This window comes from Fukomys damarensis, unplaced genomic scaffold (genome assembly GCF_012274545.1).
Source record: "Fukomys damarensis isolate Sample0158 unplaced genomic scaffold, DMR_v1.0_HiC HiC_scaffold_28, whole genome shotgun sequence".
NCBI lineage: Eukaryota > Metazoa > Chordata > Mammalia > Rodentia > Bathyergidae > Fukomys > Fukomys damarensis.
Genome location: NW_022900940.1, coordinates 20,228,494 through 20,254,850, shown reverse-complemented (window position 1 = coordinate 20,254,850; position 26,357 = coordinate 20,228,494). Strand labels below are relative to the sequence as shown.

Genomic DNA, 26,357 nt, shown 5'->3' with positions numbered 1-26,357 from the left:
ATATATATATATATGTAATCAATAATTTGAACAACCATCATACTTGGGATATGATCAAGATACAGCGGTTTCTGCTGCTGCTGCTAGTCCTCCTCTTCCTCCTTCTTCTCTTCTTTTTTCTTCCTCCTTTTCTACTTTATTATCTTTTTCCTACTATTTCTTTCCCCCCTTCTTCTTTTTGCTTCCTATTGTCCTATCAGACTTTATTCGTTAAGAAAATGCCTTTCCCAACCATTGGATAAAAGCTCCAGAGGTCAGGAGGTCTCGGGATTGCAAGCCTTGGCTGTTCACTCTTGGAAACTCTGTGGGTACTATTAAATGAATAAAAAACAAGGTGTAATTCTATAAAAAAAAATCCCTCCCTGGGAGAATCAGTACTTCAATCTTTATTTAAATGTAAGACTTCCCTCACTTAGCTAAGGCCGCAATTCTCAGCTACCTACATTTAGGAAAAAGGTTATGTAACTTTATGTGTCTGTTTTATCCCAGTATTACTTTCCCCAGCTTGGTAAAAGATGGTTTGCCTCCTTCTGAGTGATGCTGGATAGACAGAGGGAGGGAAGAAGAGGTTATAAAGAAGTTCTTAGGTAACAGATGGCTGATATTTCCTTCTGTGGATTCTTGCTCTCTGGGTCTGGCAGAGTTTAGAGCTCATTCTCTGTGTCTCTCTCAAAGATACTTTCACGAGCAACTTGGGAATTCATTTTGCTTGAATTCTTGCTTGGCAAAACCCTTGCCCTCTAAAGAAAATCTCTACGTATCTGTCTTCCACCCTCATCTTCTACCTGCTGTGGTTCCCTTTCTCTCTTGTTTTGGGAAAGGATCAATGGATGCACAATCATAAAGTCACTGTCAATAACTTTCTTCCTTGAATAATTTCCCGCCTTTGTATGGGAGTAGAATCTTGGGAAACTGATGGAACAGTACTCCTGTGATTTTATGTTACAGTGAAAAGAGATTTTCATGTGCAATGAATAATACTTCATCAATTGATTTCATACTTGAGTATTGATGACTTAAGTAATCAGTTGATTTAGAGAAAATTAAAAAGGAGATTATTCAGGGTGGCTTGACTTAATTACATGACCACTTAACCTCCGGGTCTAGATGTCAGAGACTAAGGAAGCCACAGATTTTAGGTGTGAGACAAATTATTTGCTGCTGGCTCTTTTAATGGATGAAGAGCAGATGTGTCCTTTGGAAATTGAGAGTGACTCTCAGCTGGTAGCTAGCAAAGACATAGGAATCTAAATCTATAACAGCAAGAAATTAAATGTGGCTGAGAACCTGAGTACATGGAGGCAGAATCTTGCCCTGAGCCTCTGAAAAGAAGCACAGCCCACCTGACACCTTGATGGTTGCTCTTTAAGATCCAAAGTAGAGAACCCAGATATGCTGTGCTGATCTCCAGAGCTGTGAGCTTTGTTGTAATCATTAAATAACTTGCCATATACAGAACAGGGAAAAATACATACTAGTCCTTTCTCTGTGCTCCCTAGGCACATGGCTTATGAGTTTTTCAGTGGGATTTGAGAATTTAACGACTGCTAAACAAAATAATTGAGAGTAATTTTTTATTCTGAGAAGGTTAAATAGATGAGCAAGTCCTTTGAAAAGGCATTAAAAGGCCCTCAAATTGGATGTCTCCTGGTCTTCACATGGCATGTGAAATAATCAACCTGATTCTGAGGAATGACTGCAAATTTCTGAAAGTTCTCTTGGATTGCATATTCTTAACTCCAAAAAGAACTCTCAAAAGAGTCTTTCAATCTGCTTAACACTTGCACTGTCTTCCTTTGAGCTCATGGGCTTCCCACACAGCACATGAAAGTCAAGTGCTCAGCTGAGGCCTCAGCAGCCATGACATGACTTTAAGGCAGCCACCATCTGCAAAATGTCTAGAAAGGCAAGTGTGCACTCTCTACTTTCTGACCTCTAATTTATCGGCAGAGAAATGTTAAGTGCATTTTTAAAAAAGAATCACCATATTGCAGAAACAGATTGAAGGAAGATGGATTCGGGAGAATAGAATTTGCTACAGGAGCAAATCCAGGTCCTGAAAGGGAAAGCACGAGGCTGATGTCACAGCCCATGCAGCCTCCCCCAGTGATGTAAGGCTTTTTACTGTGAAGAGCCTCAGCACCAGCAATATCTTCTGAGCACTTGCCTTCTGCAAAATCTGGGCTACAAGCTTTTAATGAATTGTTTAATTTAAGTTTTAACAAATATATGAATTAGTTACTATTGTAATTTTAATTTTATAAGTAGGGAAATAAAGCTAATCTTTCTGTGCTTATACAGCTGCTATGTAGTGGTAGAATCAGAATTTGAAACCCTGCTAGATGCAAGTTGTGGAAAATGAGACCAAGCTTAACTGTTCAGAAAAACTCATTAATACTATGTCATGAGTTAAATATGTTCCCTGAGATTTTATATGTAGAAGACCTAACTCCTAATATGATTATATTTTGAGACAGAACCTTTAAAGAGACAATTGAGATTACACTGTTTATGAATGTGAGGTTCTATACTAGTAAGTTTTCTTATCACTGTGGCACAATACCCATCGTGCACACCTTACAGCAAGAGAAGTTTAATTGCTGATGGTTTCAGTCTATGATTAGCTGGCTCCAAGATAGAGACATCATGGCTGAATGGTGTTAGAGAAAAGCTAAGTTCATGGTAGGTAGGAAGCAGAGCAAGGAAAGAGTGCCAGAGCAGAAGGGGTGAGGGACCACACAGACCTGAAGACCATTCCTCCAAGACCCACCCAGACACAACTGGAAGTGTGCTCCACCAATCTCCAGGACATATCCCAAAGTCAATGAAGTTGAAACTCCACTCTCACTGCCACAGGCTCTATTTCAATATGACTTCTCTTACAAAAAGAGGAAGAGACACCAGGGATATGCATGCATAGAGAAAAGGCTGTTTGAAGACACAGCATGAAAATGCCCTTCTGCAATCCAAAATAAAAGGTGTCATGGGAAATAAAGCTGCTTACACCTTGATCTTGGATTTCCAGCCTCTGGATAAATTTCTATTGTTGAAGCTAGACAGTTTCTGGTATTGTATTATGATAGCTCCAGCAAATTAATATACCTGCTGCATTTATAAATCTAGTGTACTTCACTATCTTTTGACTTTGAATTTGGTCACATAATATCCTTTGGTTGATGGAATGTCAGTAGACACTGTGTGACCAGAGGCTTACAAAACATCTGGGCATTTCAGCTTGCTCTCTTGTTCTTGTGCTATTGCTATCAGAATGGCATGCTGCACATACTTGTCCAAGGAGATTGGGAGACATGGAGTAGAGCCTTGCTGCTTAAGTCAGGGGCACCTGACTGAGCCCAGGCTAAAGCACCCCCCATTCCTCTACTATTGATCCCTATACCACAGTAAAAAAACACTGTCATCAGTTCTTAGCACCAGCAATATCTTCTGAGCAATTGCTTTGTGCAAAATCTGGGCTACAAGTGTTTGGGATATTTTGTTAAGCTGCAATTCTGTAGCTGGCAGTAGCTGATATATTAATCAAAGATCAGAGGAGGCAACTTTACAAAGTTCCTATACAGAAATTTCTCTGGCCATTAATTGAGAGCATTGGGGATTTTCTCAGTGGCGCTGCCACCTGCCTCGCAGCGCAAGGTCCTGGTTCCATCCCTGGTACAAAAAAAAAAAAAGATATTTGGAGAGAAGATAGATAAGTGGTAGCTCTAATACTTTACCCAACATGTCAAATTAAGAGGAAAAACTGTGTTTATTTAAAAGATAAATAAAATGGAACTGTATCATTGCTATTTCTTCAAGGACAATATCTGAGGGTATTGGGAGAGGAGACAGAGAAAGAATGGGAAGGTAGGTTTTTGGACTCAGGCTGACACTTATTTGCGTGGATGACTTGTCACAAGTTATATGACCTCACTGAGCTTTGAGCGTCAGTTTTTAATCTGCAAAATGGAGAAGCTAATAATACTATCGTTTCCATCTGCATTGGTCCTGCCTCTCTACTTGGAAAGGTCTGACTCAGACTGTGTACTGCTTCGTTATGTTCAGCATTGGTGAAGGAAAGGTGTAGTGTAGGAAGGGTTTGAGAAATGCCAGGTTTTAAAAACTAGCCTTGGTATCTAGGTATGTGGAGACAGTTAGCCTAGGCCTGAGGCCTGGTGGACAGGCTACTTTCCTTTCTGCCCAGGTTGATTGTAAAGCCTTATAACCTCAGCATATAGTCTGAGGGGGAAGGTGTAGGATTCTAGCCTCCCAGAAATTTGAAAGCTCACTAAGGTTTTATGGAGTGCAGGAGTTTTCTCAGTCTTGAATAATAGATAAGCTCTAGCTTGTCATGTTTGGTTCAGACTAACAACTCAGATTCTAAGCTTTAGAATCTCATGTCTTCTGACCTAGAAAATTTTACTTTTTGAATGCTTATTTCTTTGTGTGTAGAGGATAATACACCGAGTATATCCTTTGGAGTGTAGAGCTTTGTGTGATTCTGAAACTCACATTAAACCCAAAGCCCTTACTAAAAGTCCATAGCACAGATGAGCACTTACAAATGTAATCTTGCATATTCATCTACCCAGCCCCCTTCTTTTTACCAAATAAACTAAGCCTTCCCAAGGTGATTTGTCTTTCCAAAGCCACAGGACTGTATGTGTCAAAGCTAGGGCTAGACAGGATAAAATATTTTACAAGTGACAGATATGTAAGTAAAAGGCCTCTGCATCTGTTCATATTTTAAGATGCATATGTAATCTGGAAGCCTAGGATAGAAGACTAGAATTATATATTCTAAATATTAAAATTAATCTAGCAACTATCCTGTCATTGTTATAAGAATATTCTGTACCGGTTCTATTGGTAGTTTAGATTAACCTGTTACACCACCAGTGACAGGAGACCTATCACCTACTGTGTCAGCACATCCCATCTCTAACAGCTTGTTAGGAAGCTTCTTATATTGAACCTTAATATAACTTCCCCTTCTGGAACCACACAGAATGAATGTCATTCTATGCTTTGTTGCAGCATAGCCTTTGAATATCTGAAGACAGCTCTTATATGTCTCTTGCTCTCACAGCCTCTTCCTTTCACACACTTGTTCAGCAGGTTACACTGAGCAGTGTATCAGAATTCTTTTAGTGGTAATAGATGGAAAATTCAATTTAAACTGACCTCCATAATCCATCCATTCACTCATCTATTCAACACATTTTTACGAGTATATTTTATGCTTTAGACACTGTTCCAGATGCCAAGAATAGATCAGTAAAGAAAGCAGAATCTCTACCCACAAGAAACGTGTACTCTACCGTGTGAGTATAGATGGTGAAAAATAGAACCAATAAATATGTTCACCTCACTGAACACATTTGCAACAATTAAATTGAGAATGCTATGTAAAAAGATGAAGCAGAACTAAGTACATAGAAAATGCCAAGGAGTGGAAATGGAAATGCAGGATCAATTAGATGATGACTTAAGAGTCAGGGCCCGATTCAGCTCTCTGTTCACTCTGATCTATGATTCTCTTGGGTTTGCTTTGGGGTGAACTGGCTTCCATCATGGTGGTAATTTGGCTGCAAGTGGATCAGTGCTGTGTGGCTTCTCATTTATATTCAGGAGCTAGGTGATTAGTTTCTATAACAAGCCAACAGATGCTCTGAACATCACTTTGATGGAACCATTCTTGATCCCTGTGTCCAGGGGAATATAATTCACTGATTAGCTTTGTCCTTGGTATATTCCCAGATGAACTTTTAGAGGAAAGTGTCTATTCTGAAAGTTAGAAAAATGATCAATGTCACTGAAATGCATGTGACTGCCATACAAGCAAGGGAGGATGGTCTCTGTCAGAGGGAAACAACCACTGCAAATACCCTATCTAGGCACTCAAAGCTTATAAAGATGAAGAGAACATGGCTACTGATCTTAAGTAGGTCACAGCTTAATGAAGAAACATAAATAGGTAATTCTGTAACAGAGGTAAGAATTCAACCTGGTCCAAGACAATCCTCAGCTTCATGGTAAAGGTATGGGAATAGGTGTCTTAGAAGAATCATTCTAAAAGAGTCAACATTTAGGATGTCTGTGTTCATGTCCTAGATCTTTACTCCCTCATCGATAATAGTCTTATCCATATAATATGTAGTGCTCTCTCATTTGAGAGGTATGATAGTTTTTGATCTGGAATATCCCCCAAAGGCTCACATGTTTTGACTTTCAATGCAACAATGTTCAGAGGTGGGATTTTGAAAGGCAATTGGAACTTCATCAGTGGGTTAGCCCATTGATGTATTCATAATTTGATGGCATTTTTTTGGAGATGACAGAAAGTTAAGAGGTAGGGTCTAATTGACGGGCATGGGTTATGCCCTTGGGGACTATATCTTGTCCTTTGCCTCCTATTATAGCTTGTGTCTAGGTGTCTCCCAAGGCCTCATGTGGTTATAGATAGGGCTTTTTAGAGGTGACTGGATCTAGATTGAGTGATACCAGGATTAAGTGTGTGATGCTAGGAACAAGGGTGCATGATTACCAAATTAGTAATACCATGCCACCCTGCCTTGGAGCTAGTCAAATCCTGTATAAACTGTGAGCTACAGTAAACCTCTCCTATTCTAACTTTAAGTGCCAGGTATTTTGTCTCAGCAAGATTCATAGTAACTAAGACACCTCTTCTCTGGACTTCTTGCTCTAGCTCTTGGTCTTGCTCTGTCCTCCTGGCTTCCACCTGCTGGGTGGCACTCCTTCCCACCATGATGTATCTGCCTCATCACAGGCTTAAAATTAAAGGTACTAACTGACCATAGACAAAAACATGTCAAACTGAGCCAAAATAAATTTTCCCTTCATTAAGTTGATTTTCTTAGATACTCTGCCAAGGTAACAAAAAGCTTACTGACGAAAGGTGAGTATATTTCTCTATCCTGTGTAACTTCTTCTGGCCAATGAGCTATCTCAGAGCTGATGTATGTGTTGGGCTTCTTCCTGCGTTATGCCACTGCCCTGAGAATGATGTGTATGGGCTACCCTGCTTGTCACAGGGGAGAGTAAAGAAACAAGTGGAACAGAATTACCTCAACTGAGCCTCTCTAGTGGAACTCGGCCTCAATCAGCAGGCCCTTGTTCAATCTCCAGGCCTATAAGCAAAACAAATGCTAGAGTGCTGTGAGGTTTTTTCAGTTATTCAATATGCAGCATTATAGTGCTGATAGATGGCAGATTTGGGTTTGTAAGACAGCCTTTTTGAGCTAGACTAGGTTGTAAGTCGATTTAGCTGCCATTTAACATATGAAAAGTAGGGCTTGTATACTTGGTCATAGAATTTTGTGTGAGAGAGTTCTCTACAGTTCAGGAAGAGATAGAAAAGCCCATGATTTTAGTCTTAGCAGATTGTGAAGAGGAAGGGAGGTAGAAGTGGGACTGGAGGAACCAAATGGTTGGAGTTGTGGATTGGGTGGAGTTGGTATCCTCAAATCACCTTTGGTTGCTCAGTGGTATAGACAGAACTCAGGAATGGAGAGTTGATGTGCTGAGGAAGGCATCTGCATGGTGGAGGGAGCCCTGTGGTGAGAGGCAAGGTGGCCCTGTAGCAGTGGTAGATTTAGACATGGCAGAGACTCTAAGAGTCTTCTGAGAAAAGTCTGTAAGAGTCCAGGGGAGGACCAATCAGCTAGAGAGAACAGATAGGTCTTGAAGAAACTGAATGAGCCCCTTCTACAGGACATATCAACTAGAGGTATCACAGAAGGTACTAGAAGGATGTCTGAGGTAGAACTGGGCCTCTCAGATGATAGCGCTCTGGGGCACAGCCCAGCCCTGAACCTTCATAGCTTAATCCAAAGGAAATGCAAAGAGTACCAGTTAATTCAGGGATGCTCCACTCCCATAGCCCATAGCCTCAACAATACTCCCTAAAAGAGATATAGGATCAAGCCTGTGAGAAGGGCTTCAGAAATCTAAAGAGACCCTGAAGTTACAAGTTAAACTTAGCTTTCTTTTCCTGCTTGCAAATAGGAAGGGGGCAGAGGAAGACTATACCAGTCATAGACCGGATTCTTTGTACACAGAGAAGTCATGTGGATGGATTTTCCATCCAGCCACAATTACAGTCTGGTGTGGTGAGGTTTGAAGTGTTGGGAAGGTCCGGGTTGCACAGTAAGGTACAGTTGACTGTCTTCTGAAGCAAGAGAGAAGCAGAGTGGGAGCTGAGGGGGGGTGTTCTGAAAATTAGTTACTGTAAATAATCTGAACTTTACAGGATTAGTAGCAGGTGCCTGGATGTAGGACTAAGGATGATTTGGCATGGGGAAAACAGCCTGTGCCAAGGCCTGAGGTAATTATTCCTGTAGACTTTTAAATTCCTCTTAGCCAGGCTGCTTTAGGGTGCAGAGGACTTGTGTAACTTGGGAACGGGAAATGCACCCAGGCTCTGCCTCCTAAAGCGGGGCTGTCTCTGCCTTCACTTCATCCTCTGATCTCAACCAATCATGTTAAGTTCTTGGGGATTTTGCTTTACTTGTAAAAAATGGTAGGAGTGAGGATCAGAAGTGCGGTGGAAAATTACATTCTCTGAGAATATGCAAGTGCACAAATTACTTCACACAGCTATTTCATTTTATTCTCATAACAGTCTTCTCACACTGATATTATTATCTCTAATTTTATCAGCACATTGCTTCAGCTCCTATATTTAGGATACACCAGGATCAACCTACTTCTTACCACCTCTAGCATTTTCCTGCTTGCCTTTTGGTGAAGCTATGACTATGATTTGTGAAGGCAAGGACTTTGTGGGGGTGATATTGTTTTCTTTCTTTTTTAAAAAAACATTGTCTTTGATGGCTAGAACAAAACCTAACTTCAATAAGCACTGAATAATTGCTGAATTTGACTCTTAAGAGTTTAAGCAACTTTTGCAAAATTAGAATTTGGATGTTGGTACTTGAGATATTGTGGATCATGCCCTTCCTAATCTATTTTCTCTGCCCTTGCCTACTGCCGAGGTATTGAGACTAATAGGAATGATCAATTAAGTCCTTGTGGCTCAGATTTCTTTACAGAAATATACTCAGCAATATGTGTGAGAAAATGGATGGATCTTGAGTCTATAATGATAAGGGAAATATATCAGACCAAGAAGATTAAATATTACATTGTTTGTCTTATATGAGAAACCTAAAATAAAAATAATTTAAAGAGCAAAAGGAAGGAGAGATGGTAGGAGATAGGGAGACAGGGAGGTAGACTTTTTGGAGCTGAGAATGGGATCTGGCAAAGGGGGGAGGGAAAAAGCAGAGTTATATATGGAGATCGTATATATGGATCATATACATGGAGAGGAGAGAGAGAGAGAGCGAGAGAGAGGGAGTGAAGCAGGGAGGGGAACGTATACACACTTCAGGCAAAGGAAAATGCTATGATTCTATTTATTTATTTGGGTACCAGGGATGGAACTCGGGCCCTTGCGCTTGTGAGGCAGGCACTGGAACCACTGAGCTAAATCCCCGGCCCTATGATTTTTAAAAAACTAGGTGGTGTTACTCTCATATAGGGAACCCTAGAGGGTGTCATGTATTGCAAAAGACCCTCTACACTACTGGCCCTTAGAGAAAAACCTGAAAATGCGTGTGAAGCAATCTCAATGACCAAGTTTCCCAAGCAGCAGGTTGTCATACTAATAAATGCCTGGAAGCTAAATGGCCACCACTTTGAGCACCTCTTGTAATTGTAGAGGCCAGAAGTAACTTTTATTAGTCTCCTGATGTCTCAATAAATTTATATTAAAATATTTATGCAAGTTTTTTTCATGTATATGAGTATGATTTTTATGTATCACAAATATATACCAATAGAAAAGAATAATAAAAATACAACAAAAAAGAAACATATGAAGGTTAATGAAAACTTTTCTATTTTTGGTAATCCTGGAAAGTAATCATATCTGTAATAAGACATTACAATGGCTTTCGATTTTTCTATGGGTAGGTTTATTTAGTTAGATTTTTTTTAGCATTAGGATCAAACATAGAGACTCACATATTCTAAGAAATCACTCTACCACTGAGCTGTAGCCCTGAATTTCCTTTTCTATGTTTTTCTCTGTTTAAAATTCTTAAGTTTCATTTCACTTGGTATTTGTCTTCTTCCTAAAAATAAAAGGTAGAATCAACCATAAAATGAATTTATATGGCTTCTATGTTTCCCTAATTGGGAAAACAGAAGGAAAACAGCTTGTGATGGAGAAACAGGTATTTTGTCCTCAGGAGCATTATGTCAATAACAATCCCTTGGTTTTAGAGCAGGTAGGCTGAGAATACTGGTATTGAACTGCCTTAGGCTTGTTCCCATCCTTACTTTCTGGCCTATATTCACATCACTGTATTACAGTGGCTTTAAGGGCCAACTGGTTTCTGCCTCTTTTCTCCTTGACGAACTGTATTTTCTGAAGTTGACTACATCGATATATATCCCAGCCTGCATGTTCCTTCTCAATGTGACATAGACATACCTCCACTGAGAAGTGGCATCTATGTTTCTCCCTCTCTCTCTCTCTCTCTCTCTCTCTCTCTCTCTCTCTCTCTCTCTAATCTGGGTGTGTCAATTACTATGGTGGAGATGTTACTTTAAACCTTTCAAGGCTGCACTACCTAGTATACACACTCTCTCTGGTCCTCTTGGGACAACTGGCCACCATGCTGCAAGCACGATCACTGGGTCTCTATTATCCAGTGTAGTAGTTCCGTTCACAGACAAGGCTCAGGCAGCATCAGCTGCCATATTGTGAAATGAGAATCTTCCCATAATTCCAACTCCTCGCTTTTGAGCTTATGTCATATGGAGCGGAGATGAGATGTTCTCATGAAATCTGCCCAAATTTCAGATTCATGAGAAGAATAAATGCTTCCACTGTGTTATGCTACTAAGTTTTGGGGTGTTTTGTCACTCAACAGTAGATAGCTGGAAAACTCTTCAACAATGGTGAAACCAAGAACCACGTGATGTTTCTAAGGTAGCTTCATACAGCCATGTGGAGATTACGTCCTCAATGAATAAATACTAGTAGGATAGACTAGTAAATGAACCTTGCTTCTAAAGTGAATCAAAGTAGACTCAACATTACTTCTTTTAAGTCTCACAAATGTCATGGCCCCTACCACAGCTACTGTTTTGCAGAGAAAGAACTGCCCTGGAGGATATGGCTTACCTTCGGTGAAGGGGGCAGTTACTCCTGTCACCTGGTCAGCAAATAATTGATTTTAGGCTGGGGTGGGAGTAAGTCAGCTGTTTTCAGCCTATGGCAGTTCTTCAGGGGACAGGCAATGAGCAGTGATTCACAGCAGCCAAGACTCACATTGGCTAGGTGAGGGTTCACCGGCCTTTTGAAGGATGGGGAGAAATCTCAATACCACTGCTACAGAGGAGCATTACAAATTAAACCAGGGGGTAGCTTCTACTTTCCTTCTTCCCTCAACCTTTGTGTTTTCCCTCTTCATGCAGAAGGGAATATTTTCTTATTTTCACTCATGAAAATTTGTTGCGAATTGAAAGTCTCTGTCCAGCTAGCGATAAGACTAAGGAGGAAAAAGCCTACATTTAGAAAGGAAAAATTGTCCTTGTGCATAATCTTATTTATTTGTAACCATAATATATCACTTGAAGAATTCATAATTAACTACCCAGAGGAAGTGAGAAGAGCTGACAATTAAAAAATTTAATGTGGCTGCAGGACAAGGGTAGCCTTTTAGGGATCAGACCTTTGTCAAGGAATGCATATAACGGAAAGTAAATGATGAATTTTGAGGCTAGAATGCTAGTTCTGAACAATGGTTCTTATGAAATAATTTCTTTTTTTAGTGAAGTTGGTGTTGCGTTTAAAAATCACATATTTTTTCCCCATTTGTGCCACATTCCATCTCCAATTGATGAATGTGTAGTAATAATAAACAGTAAAAATATGAGATAACCAGAGTAAAATTATTACAGAATACAAAGCGGGGGGGGGAAGAGAGAATATACTGGTGAGTGTACAGAAGTGGCTTGGGTCCAGTAGAGAGGTCTCTGTGCGTGGTGAACTCTCTCCAAGCAGGTGCCAGGGCAGTGGAGGACGAGGCATAAATCCTGCGGAGTATGGGCTAGAAAAGCGGAGGACTCTGACTCTAGTACAGGTCCCATAAAGTCCTAGCCAATACACAGGTAGCTCCAGAGCAAGAATTGCTTACTAGAGAGTTCTGTTTTAGACTGAAATGCCTCAGCCCTAAAATACCAGCCAGATCCACTGCTTTAACTGAGATGAAATTATAACACATTGCAGCTGGAAGCTGCCAGCTAGACCCTCTTCTAGCAGCTGGAAGCCAAGTCTTTGAAGGAGATCTCAGTTGTGTACCTTCACTTCTGCCACAACCTCCAGAAGAAGGTGGCTTTTCATACCAAAGATCCTGGTGGGAGGGAGATACCCCCTCGGTGCTGAGCTCTGGGCAGGATGAGGATGGAACCCCACTGCTTTCCTTCTGCCTACTGAATTTGGTGGTTAGGCAGACACTTGATGGATGGAGTGCCCCGTTAGGGCAAAAGGGCTCAGAAATCTGGGAAGCAGTAAATAGTGACTGTGATGCCAAGGACATTAGGGACTGGAGTGAGCCAGGCTTGCAACCTTTTATTCATGATGCATTCACGAGGGAGGCACTGCTGTGACACAGTTACTGGATGGGATGTGTTTGGGCACCTTCAATCCTGTGGGATTCATCTGAGAAATGGTTTGATGATTTATTGCTAGCTACTGAGATGAACATATGTTTTGCCTCTTTGTTTTAGAAGCGCAGGGAGATACCAGGTGAAAAACTTTTTCTTAGATATAGGTCAAGAGACTTATTCTTCTGAGTTTATCCTTTAAAATATACTCCTGCCATTTTCCTATAAAACAGAAGGAAAAGTGGCAGCAGAGATTCAGATAGAGTAGGAGGAAAGTGCTGGTCATTTGAAAGAAAAAAAAGCTACCTCTGAGCCTGAGAAATGCAATTCATGGTTGCGCAAGTTTTAAAATTTTCTTTTTCTCTGCAAATATAAAAAGGATCACTACCTCTTTCTCTGACTTTTCCTTCTCTCCCTTCCTGCTAGTTCCCTCCTTTCTTGAATTATTCAATACACATTTCTTGAACTGCAGTGGTAGGCACTAGGGAAACAAAACCATTGATGACTTCAAAGATCTTAGTGCAAGAAAAATGACAGCATAACGTGTCTACGCAGTAGTAGATGCTGGTTGCAGCGATGGTCTGAAATTTTTAGTTGTAGCAGTAGTATAAAGAAGAAATTGAGGATTTCTTCAGAAGTAGCACAGAGGACATGATGTCTGAGGAAAGTCTGAATGAGGATTAGCTTATGAAGTCAACAGGAGCTAGTTGAGGCCACATGGGGGATGATTGAAAGTCAATACTGAATCTCCTGTGCAAAGATCTTGGAAACAACCCATTTTCTTATTGATTTGGTGAGTTTGTGGCATATGTGAGATCCCCTGTCCCCAGATACCTAGAGCCAAACCAATGGGGAATGAATGCTCAGGACTAGAAGCTATATTTGGGGACACTCAGCATATGTGTGGCAGGGCACTGAATAAGAGGATTTGGAGATCTCACATCAAAGGGCACTGGAACAGAACTCAAGAGAACTCCAAAATTGGAGTCTGTTAAAAAAAAAGAGAGAGGGATGTTCACAAATGAACAAGCCCCCCCCCAAATGAGACAAAACTGGGTGGAATTGCATTGCTGAGGGCACAAAATGAGTGTACCGAGGCTTCAAATGCTGCATGGATACTAAGCCCAGTTATAATCTAGACTATCCAGGGAATTTGGCAAGTAGGGATCAGTGCTGGTGGTGGTTGTGGGGAAGCTATGTAATGGTAAATTAAGGCATTGAAAGGCTTTGAAAACTGTGAAGAGCTACAGAAAAGCAATGTTAGTCTCTGATGAAGTCAGGAATTAGCTACTTTAGGCTGATTAATTCAGAATGGGGAGCAAAATGACATGAAATTCACCACTCTATTCTCACAAGTTTTCAGCTGCATCAGGTGGATAACAGAACATCCACATTTTAAATAGACACCCTTGTGCTCATAATAAATGTTTTAAAAACGTTTTTACACCCTTGTCTCCAAATTAGCTTCTTGTTGGATCCAGAAGATTGCCTGAAATTGTCACTTAGGTGTGAAAATAAAATTGAGGGTATAAGAAAGAATATAAGAGAGAAACTGCAAATTGTGGGGTCAGTAGTGTGTAAGAATAAATAATCCTGGTAGCTGAGTGGAAAGGCTGAGTTGTAGAATTTATTCTTTGAATCAAGGATCTTTAATCTTAAAGTTTGTTTGAATAGTGCCAGTAGGAATAAAGCTTGTAGCAGAGCAAAATAGATTTAACGACAAATAGTTTTATCCTGTAGAAAGAAAAGAAACTAATAAAATATAATAAGAAGAGTATGGTTTCTGGGGAAACCATATCTAGAGGCTGTATGAGCTTTCAGTAACTCAGAGTAGATACCATGGTGTCTTATAATATGTGGCTGTGGGCAGGAAGGACACAGATGGGTCGAGGAGCATGGAACCCTGAATGTATCTGGTTCCTAATATCTACTTATGATATTAGCTTAGCTCTATATAAATATCTCAAGAGGACTCTCATATAATGATGAGTATTGTGACCATAACTTGTGTTGTTACTAAATTTGGGCTTGCATATACTCGATACATTCCTGACTTGACATTTGACTGTTTCCTTTGCTTGGTTTTCCAAGTGTCCATGCTACTGTCCTCATCTTTCTTAAGCCTCTAAGAATTGCCTCCTTAGTGATCCTTTTCTCTGACAATTCTATTTTTAATAACACCTGTTATCTCTTCCTCTCTCCTTCCCCTCTTTCTCCACAGCACTTATCACCATATGATATGTATTTTTCGAGGATGTGAGCTACTCATAGCAATAATTTTACCTGTTGATCACTGTCATATCCCAAATAGCTAGTAAAGTGCTTGGAACATAAGCACTTAGTAAATATTTTCTGACTGAGTAGAGAAATGAGCTATGGTAGCCTGCTTTTTGTTTGTTTGTTTCGGTTTCCCCTTCTCCTCCTCTCCCTCATGTTTCCCCCTTCTCCTTTTTTTTTTTCTTTTTTTTTCTGGAGAGGGACTTTCACAATTCTAGAAAAGTACTTCATTCAAAAAGTCACCATCTGTCTATCACACTGTGTTTGTTCATCTGCTCAAGCTTCCAAAGGCTTCCACGATCTCCACTCCAGTCCTCTCTGCCTTCGGATAAAGTCATCCTCCCTCCCAGTGCCTGGCTGGTTCACAGGCTGGAGCTATTCCTAAAACCTATAGATATTTGGAACTTCAGGGTCTAGAGGAACTCCTCAAATGCATTAATCTGGTTAGTGTTTCTCTAGATGGAGAAACTAGAACTGCAAAAGGTGTCATAATTTTCCCAATGCTACACACCCCATTAAGTAAGCTTGTCTTGCAGAGGAGAGGAAAAAATGTGAGGCTATATATCAGGTACTCACATATGTGGGTCTGATATCATAATTGTAGGTACAGCCTGAAAAGTGGATTGTTAAATTACTTTCCTCAGGCCACTCAGTTAATGAGCAGACCCAGGTCTGTCTGAATTCCAAACTAATGGTTTATAATAAATTCTATTTTCCCCTTTTTAGTAGTATATGTTTGTGATACAAAATGAATGCACTTGGCATGGGAAAACTGTATATACACATGTCACACCTTGATCTTTTTTGTTTCCCCTTCTCCTCCTGTCCCTCACGTTTCCACCCTTCTCTGGGTCCTCTTCCCATCCCACAGTCCAGCTCCCTGTTTTGTGCTGTAACTTGTGAAAAGCCTTGAAATGACAGTGTGAAAGTCACCACATCCTTCTTTACTTTTAATTACCTTTATATTTCTGAAAGGTGGTTTTCATCTGTCCCCTCATTACAGAGGAAGAGTTACTCCTCTAGTCTCTGTAAGTGTAAGTCTTCCATCATTTTTATTTCCTTCTGTCTTGCTTCTACATTTGATCTTCTCCTTTGGACTCTTCTTCTAGTTCTTATATGTATTTAGTGCTATATAAGTCTCACAGTGATAAACAGAAAAATTACCTGGTTTTCTTATATTCTCCTGATGCTATAATATTCAATTGTTCAAGACCAACTTCTTGAACAAGTTCTTTGCATTTACCTGCTTTGATTTCTCTGCAGTCATTTGTATTTTGGCCCTTACTACTTCCAAAATTGTTCCTGTTAAGAGCTTTAGCAATCTCTTTGCTGATAAATCCTGTGACTTCTCTTCAAAATCATCTTACTTTACCCTTTCATATCATTTGATGTGGGGAACCACTCCATCATTCTTAGAAATCTGTACCTTTTGATAAAGTATCATCAACATGCTCTTAGGCTTTCTGCAAACGACTTTCCAATTTAGCAGTTCCTTGCTAGGTCACTGTAGTAAATGCAAAGATGACTTCAATACTCTCTTCCACTCATGGATGTGCAGCTGTATGCAACAGAAATATGTTAATCCTCAAACAAGAGGTGGAGTTTGTTTTTTCATGTATTTAATCTGAGGGTGGTCACCTAATTGGCTTTAAGGAACCTGGCAAATAGGACATAGGAAATTAGCAAATATGATGCAAGCAATAATTTAAGAAGCACTTGCAACAAGGAGATTGTTATTCTGGCTGCAACTGAAACTCTGAGCTTCCAGTGTGAGAGAACAGCTAGCCTGTGGAAGAGGTCACATGAATGGAAACCAAGATATTCTGGCTTGCCAATTACAGACAGATGAGGGAGACCATTTTAGACTAGTCTGTTTGATCACTGACCCTTGTAGCCATATGAATGACTACAGGTGAGACCAGAAGAAAGCCCATCTACATGAGCTCGGCCCAAATTGCCAAACGGAAAACTATGAGCAAATAAAAAAGATCCCAAATTCTGGGGTATTTTTTATGTAGCAATAGATAACTGACATTCCACCTACTCTTTTATTCTCAATCGTCTTACATTGCTATCTTACATATTCTTCTTCAAATATTTCACTAGAATTAATATTCTAACAATTCCTGTAACAATATGTCCAAAGTGATTTTTTTGATTTCTTGATTATAAAACAATCTGTTGAATTTTAGCTGTAATTCATGGACCTCAAAATTATCATAGCCAACAGAAATTTGCTGCCACCATTCCAAACTTCTTCTTTTTTTCCTTACCTCAAAAATAGTACAAAATATATGCATTTTTATAAGTTTAGAGAGTGAAATTTCCTCTTCTGTCTTTAATACCACTTAATCAATCACCAAGCTTTATGAATATTTCTTCTTTATCCCTTTTAAAATTATTCATTTTAACTTATCCACATTTCCATTACCTTAATTCTGACCACCATAATTTTCTACTGGAATAACTTTCAACCTCTTAAATAAATGCACTCTTACCATATAGCTGCCAACTAATGTAATCTTGAAAACAATGTATATTCTTCAAGTTTTGGCTATAACTTATAAAACCATTATGGAATATGTGAATATATATATAAAAATATTCTTAGAAATCTGTACCTTTCGATAAAGCATTATCAACATGCTCTTACATATTCCACCAAAAAAATATATATATACACTTCAGCAGTTTGCTATGCTAATAAATGTTTGGGAGCTGATGGCTACTACTTTGAGTGAGCACCTCTAGTAATTGTAGAGGCCAAAGGTAACGTGTTAATCTCATGATGTCTCAATAAATTTAGTTTTAAAATATTCATACAAGTTTTTCTTTTCCTGGTGTATACATTAGCAGTTTCTCATATATATCCAATGGACAATACACAGACACACACACATGCATGTGTATATATATCAGCTTAGGGAGAGATTTTCTCTCTCTCTCTCTCTATCTATCTATCCATTAGGTCAGTTTGCTACTGGATTTCCAAATCTCCGTTTTAAATTTTATTTATTTATTTTGCCTACTTATTGCATATGGGGGAAGAAGAATATTAAAATCTCATGCTCTCTTATGGAATTGTCCAATTCAGGGTGTGGTTCTGTCAAGTTTTGAGTTTTATATTCTGATCCTATTTTTTTTTCAAGTAAGTTTGAAATTGTCATGTCTTCTTGGAGAATTGAGTCATATTGTCATTATGAGGTGACTATTTTAATCACTAACAAAACATTTTACCTTAAATTTTATTTTGTGTGATGCTATTTTAAGGGCTGGTATTTGCTCAACATATTGTTTTTATACATTTCTTATAGCATTTCTTTGCCATCATATTTTAGACATTTTTATCTAAATGTGTTATCTTTAAATAAGTGAGGTTAGTCCATTTTTATTTGTAATGATTAGTAACATACTCATAGTTCTCATTTTATTATTTTGTATTCTCTATTTCTTTAGCTTGGAATTTTTATTTCTTTGGGATTAGTAATATCCCTGGCTTCTTGTTATTCTATTAGTTTTCTTTTATGTTTTGGAAAGTTCATTCCTTTTATATAGTTTAATTGGTTCCTTTAAAAGTTTTTACTAAATATTTAATTTAATAAAGCCTAAAAATCAAGTTTGTCTTCTCTCTTCAGTGTGCAAAAATTCTGAAATACTTAATTTCCAAATATTCTCTCGGAGTTTTTATTATATTGTTACTTTTAAAATCTTTTTCATATAAAGAAGAGTTTTTTATTGGTTTTATATAATAAAATATGTTAAAATTTACTCATTTCCCACTTTTTGGCCTATAATTATTAAATCTCTATTCCTTTTGAAATCACTTTCTTCTTTCTAAATTATATCCTTTCAGATTTCTTTTGTAAGTATATGTTGAAAGCTAACTCAGGATTTATCGGCTGTAGCTATCTTTATTTCTTATCTTCAAATCACTGCCTTGGTGGTTATAAGATTTCTGGTTAGAAGTTCTTTTATATCGGTACTTTAACTGAGTTGCACTGTCACTTCAGGGAGTCAAACATTTTTGGTTTGGTGTTTGGAAGATTCATTATACTAAATCAAATTAGCAATGAGAGAATTCATGACTTTTATCACTTTGGGAATACTTTGAGTTATTTTCTCTCCAAGTACTATCAATTCATTATCTCCTTTTAAAATTTCAATTAATCATTACCAGATCTCCTATTCATCTCTTAATTTCTGGTTATACTCTATCTCTGTTCTCTTTTTCTTCTTTTGAACCCATCTTCCAGTTGAGTAATTCTGCTTTCTTTCTGGGATGATTTCTACTTCAATAATTCTTCCTTCAACTTTGTCTAATAGGTTATTCAACCTAAATCTTTAGTTTCATTTGTTATATTTTTTTATATGTACAAATCATCTTCAGATATTTCAGTTGTGATGAATCATCCCTGAGCCTCGCAATTTTGATGACATTTAGTACTTTAAATGTATTTATATGTTTCAATTCTACATATAGGATATATTGTATTATATATGTTAGATTCTATATGAATCTAACCATTCTAAAATCTGCTGATGCTGTGGTTTACTTTCCTCATCTAGAAAGTGAAGATAGAGTAATTGTTACTCATCAAATTACTTTTGAAGATTAAGTGACTTCACAAATGGAAAGTTCTTAGAAGAATATGTGCATACCATAGAGTAACCTATACAAAGTATTACCTGTGATTGACTGTTTTTTAAATTCATTAATTTTATTGGTACATTTTAGGCATACAATATGCTGACCTTCGTTATTGGGAATTTGTACCTTTACATAATATATCTTGGTTCTTATTTTTTTCCCCATTCCCCTGCCCTCCCTTCAACCTTTCCACCCCTCCCTATTTACAAAGACTTTGTTTCCATTTTTCTTCTTTTCTCATATTTATTCCTTTCCCTTCTTTCACTTTCCCTACCCCTCCCACTTCCCCTTTGGACCTTTTCTTCCAATTTCACATTATCTATTATACATATTGACCCTTATTTACACTTTCAGTTTCTCATACCAGAGAAACTATTTGGCATTTACACATGTGTGTCCTATTTATTTCACTTAAGCATATGGCCTCAGTGTGCATCCATTTAGCTATAAATGTCTCTAATTTCTTATTCTTTGTGCTTGAATAGTACTCTTAAAACACACACACACACACAAACACACATTTTCTTTATCCAGTCTCCATTTGATGGGCAATTGGGCTGTTTCCAAGTTTTAGCTATTACAGACTGTGCTGCTGTGAACATGGGTGAACATATATCACTGGTATGATTCTTTAAATTCTTTTGGGAAGATACCCATTGGGAAATGGGACCTGTAATCCTAGTAATTTTAGGTATCTCCATACTGATATCCTCCGTGATTGCACCATTCTGCACTCCCACCAACAGTGGAGAAGGGTTCCTTTCTTCCCTCAACCCCACCAGCGTTTGTTATTGGTTGATTTCTTGATAGCAGCCATTCTTTCTAGAATGAGGTGGAATCTCAGTGTTGTTTGCATTTGCATCTCTCAAATGACCAGTGATGTTCAGCATTTTTTCATATGTTTACTTGCTATTTCTATCTCTTCCTCTGAGGCCTGTGATTGACTATTAATGCTGCTGTTATTTGTAGAAACAGTTTTGTTCCTTACTGACTCCCTCTAAGTGGCTTCCCTTCTTTCTTCTTTGTTTTAAGTAATTTCTGATTATGAGCTCATAACCCTTAAAACACTATCAGTGGAAATTTCTCAAGGCTTTTATGTTAAATACATTCTTCCAAAAAACATTTGTATTGGCGTTTGCTGCATTGTCCCAGACACTACCAATTTCAGTTAGAGCAAAGTGAATCATTGGCTTCAGTGTTTTCGTTCCATCTGATAATGTGAATTTCAGTGCCAATTTTGCCTGAGAGTGGAGTTGTGGCTATAAATTCTCAGCAAGACTTATCTTCTCTTCATTGAGAGAAAGACTAAGAGATGAATGTTCCTAATGTAACCTGTTGCAGGGTAGGTTTTTTGCTAGTTCATCTTGTGAGTTTGCTATTCTTTAGGAGCCTTGATTTTGTGGGTCCTCCTGATTACCATTCCCACTGTATGAGCCCATGTCTTTTAAGGTCACACACTAGCAAAAGTACTAACTTTTAGGAGTTTACTTCTTTCCGGTCAGTTTTTGATCAACTTTCTTGCCATTTCACTTTTTTTCTTAAAATTCATTTTTAGTGTTTTATTCAGAGTTTAGAGATATTTTGAGGTTTTTCTTATAATAAAGCCTTATTGGTTAGAGAGACTTTCCGCACATTTTAGTGGGCATAGCTGCAGGAAGTTGTAGGCAGGGAGGCTGGAGTAGAGTCTGAGTTTCTAGGAACAAAAATGATTTTTACTGAGATACTAGCTGTAAATGTAATTACTTCAAAGTCAGTTGTTGCCATTCACTTACATGAGGCCCTTTGAAAATCTGGCACATTTTTAGGTTCTTTGTTAATGGTGGTCCAAAGGGGCCTGTAAGCCCAGGGGTTGATTTTGTTAACAGAAGGGACTGTGCTGCAGCAGACTGGTAGATTTTTCTCTATTTAAATATTTTTTTTCAGCTTTAATTGAGTTTATTGGTACTATTTAAATTTTTAAAAAATTATTTATTATTACTGTTACTGTTATTATTATATTTTATGCAGATTTGCAGTACATAATGATTACTTACATTCTTTATGGGGAGTTGCCACGTGCACACAATGCATCTTTTGTTTTTTCTATCCCCTTTCCCTCTCCTACATCCTGCCCTCCTTCCATCTCTTTGTCCCTCTCCCTTTTGCAAAAGATCTATGTTTCCTTAGGGTGACTTTGAAAATGTTGCAGGCACATGACACCTCTCTCTTTAAAACTCAAAACCCTGGCTTTGTAACCGCTCTAAAGTTTGAGTTTGAGAAGTCCGAAGTGGCAAGAATATGGACATTTTCAGTGCTATTTTGAAGCCGGTACCATGAGAAGAAGTCTGGAGGAAAGCAAAGACTACATTTTTAAGTGCTACATTCTTGCTCTTCATCCCTTTATGCCTGACTGTCTCCTTCTTGACACTTATTTTAAAAACCTCCTCTCTCCTCTTAGCGAAAACCCACGCCATATCCCCGGGTCTGTTGTGGAAGAACAGACTGGAAGACATCTGCCTCTTGCCTTATTTTTTTAAATTCCTCTAAATGATCCAGCCAAGTCTCCACACCAGAGCTCCCGCTCCCAGAACAAACCAAATGGCGGCTGTTGGCAGCATATTGACAGCTTGTTAATGAAGGAATCCTTGACAGTGTGACAACCTGCCCAGGCTGCCTCCGGAAGCCAAATCCGCCCCCACACAAACCTCAAGTAATTAACAGGTGGGGAAAAATAGCAACTAACTGCTGCTGAGGGGAGAAGAATACTCAACCAAATGAATTATGTATATTAAAATATTCAATTTTACAGCCCCTTTCCTAGTTTTTGCTATCGAGCTCTACTGAAAAGTGTTTTGACTTTGGAGCCGGATCAGCCTGGATTTCCATCCCAGTCTGGCCACCCAGCCGCTGTGTGACTCTGGGACAGTGTCCTCGCTGAACCTCACTTTGTGATGAGTAATTGGGTCAGACGATGCTTGTGAAGGCATAAACATAGATGTCACATATTACTGTTCAATTGTTAAAATATCTTTTATGGTGACGGATTTGACAGATTGTTTTTGTATTTCTGTGAAGCATTTATTTATTTATTTATTTATTTATTTATTTATTTATTTATTTATTTATTTATTGTGAGGGTGTCTTTCCTTTTTTCCATGCATTGGGTTTTAAATTGTTGTGTCTTCCTGGTGAATCGGGGCTTTCATCGTCAAAAAGTGACCCCACCATTGTATCTGTAGTCACATTTTTTGTCTTAAAAGTAGTTTTGTGGTGTTATTTTATGTGTTGATAGCTTAGTATACATATATATTCTGTTTATATACAGTCTGTTTATTTTAGAAAATTTCTGTACTCCCAGGTTTCATGTGGTAGAAGTGAAAGATGAGAGGTGTAGATGTGACTGTCTTAGGTTGGCTGTTTCCCAGCTAAGGCATCCACACTGATCTCCTTGCCAACCGCCTCCCTGGATCTGCAAACCCAAAATATATTCACGTGTATTCTAATAGAAGACGCCTCTAGGAGCTGCATGTGCTGGGTCCACTCACACCAATCTGAACATTTCCCTCCCAGCTCTGGTCTACACAGGGAAAGACATGGAGGAAATTTCTCAAAACTTAAGTCATTAGCTCTTGATGTATTCCCAAGGGATAAACTTAATTTAGAACACTCAAGATGATTTAAAATATTTGTTTTTAAATTTTCTTGTGGTCTTGGATTCCTTTCTAAATGTGATAAAATTAAGGATACTTCTCAGGCAAAAGTGTAAAAATAAGATAAAAATTTTTTTCATCCTATGTACCTAAAGGTACAAAAGCTCCAAGCAAAGAGGCTTTTATTTAAATACGTATTTTAAAAACATTAGAGAGTAAAAGCATGTATGACACCTCTAGAGAAATTCAAATGTATTTATCAGAATGCAGACCATGTACTGCTGGCAGTTTGCTGCCTGTTCTGCTCTAAGGTGGGATGGTGTTTGCCACTGAGACCATGGCTCTGAGCTGGATGGCCTGTGTGTCCTGGGGACTTGAACTGAGGACTATGTGGAAAAGTCTAGGCCCTGAGCCCACAGAGTTCCAACTGGAACATCCAGGAACATCACCAAGGGAGTCCTTTATAGCCCAGGGCATGGCTCAGGATTTGAAAGAAAATCCAAGGAGAAGATATTACAAAACCCTGAAGAACCTAACCATTAGAGATGGAACATTTAGATCTGAGAAAGTAAAAGTAATAAAATCAGCTGAAATGTACATACATGTACAAAGTTTTAAAAAGGGATAGAACCCTAAGAATGTAGGTAATGGGAGGTGACAGGCAAACGTTTTAGTTTTAGAAATTAAAAAAAAAAGTTGCTATAGCTGTGGAAGACTCTTAAAAGATACTTTAAACAATAGTCTAGACATGACTAAGTACTGGATAAGTAAAATAGAAAAATTATCTCAGAAAATCATCTAGAATATAACAGGGAGAGGTAAAAAGGTGGGAACTATGAGAGAGAAGTTGCAGAATGGAGGAAAGAATATGAAATTTCATGCTACACTGCAATGAAAGTACAATATTCATGCATCAAGAGAAATTTTTGAACGTTAACAGGCAAAAAAGATATATTATCAAAAATGTCACTGTCAAACAAAAAGGCAGACTCTCAACATCAGTAATAGAGTCCAGGAAATAAAAAAGAAGACAAAAATATAAAACATATACCACCAAGGGACTGAGGCAAAATTTTACGACTATATATCTCACTAATGTAAACTGTGCAAAAAACAAAATAAAAGAAAAAACTCAGCAACCACAGGAAATATGTTACTGTGTCGAGTTTATAATGTCTGTTGAAGTTAAAAGAAACTTAATTTTATCTTAATATTTCTGTAGTATTCACATTTCTTGCAATAAACATGATTTACTTATGCAATAAAAATATATATTAAAAACAAATCTGGGTTGAATATATATGAAGGCCATGGCTGTGTTCGTTCAAATTAAGCCCATTATTTAAGGCTCATTTGTCCATAAGATCATCCTTCCTTTTATACATTCTCTTGTTCAGGGAAGATTCAGTCGCTAGACACAGAAAGTACAGTGTCTAGGGCCCAAGATAACTTACAGGGGCCCATGAAAATACTTGTATTTTAAATGCTGTTAAAATTCAAGAGAAAAAAATCAGTGGAATAATAATAATGAGTTCACCCTGGATTACATTGCTTTTATACCAATAGAATGGTAAAATATTATTATATATAAATATATAATATATTTTTAATAGAGGAAGAAATCCATCAGGGTGTAAGTGAAAATGGCCCATGAAATTATCAAAGCAGTCTTGCACCTCTGACTTCCTGTTTTAATTTTTTTTCCCCTCAAAAGCAGAGCCTGAGACAAGGCCCTACAGGCCTTTTACTTGGAGGTGATACAGTAGTAAGCAGAAGTGAGGGTGTAAAGAAGGAGCCATGAAGAGAGGAAAAGCTAGGTATAGCCAATGGAGCTCAAGGTCAATGTGCTCAAGGTCGTTGTTGTGTGAAACGTGTTTCAGGTTCACCTAGGACCTCCATTCCTAAAGATATGCAGAATATTGATTTCCATAGTGGTTGCAAATAAAGTGTTTGTAAATGGGGAGGCGAGGAGGGGGTGAAGGGAGGGCAGGGACAAGGGGAAAAATTGAGAACCAAGACCTGTCATATTAAGATACAAGATCCCAGTAATGAATGTAACTGTACTATATCCCTAAAATGTACCAATAAACTCAATAAAAAGAAAAAAAAAGATATGCAGAATACCTCTCTTAGTATTACTCAGGGGAAAGATAGATGGGATGTTTATCTAATGACTGCTCTTCTCCATTTGTTGAGCACTGCTCCTAGAGACTGCTAACTTCCTCCTTCAGGGCTTGCAGAAGTGCTGAGTGTCTCCTGGGCACTGCAGTGGGCCCTGAAGCAGAAAGCACCTGCTCAAGGTGATGTGCTGTTAGTGTGAGAGTGAGGTTGCATGGCTAGTATCAAATGGGAGCTAAAACTGGAGTGGAGCCAAAGTAGTGTGACTCAGGACACCTAAAGAGCCCAATACAATTCCCATGGAATCAATCCTACGTTACCTTCTTGCTCTCATACTATTTTATTAGTATGTGTGTAAGAGCTCCTTTTGCATATTCAGCCATATTTTGCATATCTCATAATCTGACCCATGCTTATTCTGCAGAACCTTGCTTGTAGTAGGTACTTAATATTCATTGTTGATTTAATTTAGCTGTGAGTTTCCTGGAGTAGGACTTAAGAGAAGTGAAGTGCTTTCCTCACTCTGTTACAGACATACAACATGAAGTTGGGCCACCCTTTAACTGACTATGGATCTTACAACTATATCTGCAAAGTGGAGGAGCTTGAACAGTCTTCTGTAAGCTTTTCTGGATGTGCTGTTGATCGATCCCACCCACCTGGCTCATTCAGCATGAGAGAGGTACATCCAATTCCAGGGCCCAGTGCTTGTTATGGGGGTTACAGAGATAAATGCTGCACAACCATGCTGTGCATGGGTGATGCAGCTCTTCAGGGGGACAGGAAGAACTACTGCACAGTGTGACAGAGGTAAGCACAAACAGCTCGGGACACGCAGAGTGGCACTTTTAACCAAAACCTTGTGTGAGTTAGGAGAATATCTTGCAGAGATGACTGCTGAGGTGATTCTCTTTTTTTATATTAAGTTTATTGGTACATTTTAGGTATACAGTACAGTTACATTCATTATTGGGATCTTGTACCTTTAC

At 38.5% G+C, this 26,357-nt stretch overlaps 1 long non-coding RNA gene across 1 annotated transcript in view; it reads left to right on the top strand.

Moving 5' to 3' along the window:
• The window catches only part of LOC117283624, a 64,994-nt gene that overhangs the window by 4,244 nt on the left and 34,393 nt on the right, over positions 1-26,357 (top strand). Inside the window, exon 2 of the long non-coding RNA XR_004514658.1 lies at positions 25,901-26,050. This is a non-coding gene — a long non-coding RNA (uncharacterized LOC117283624). The remainder of the gene's footprint in view (positions 1-25,900; positions 26,051-26,357) is intronic.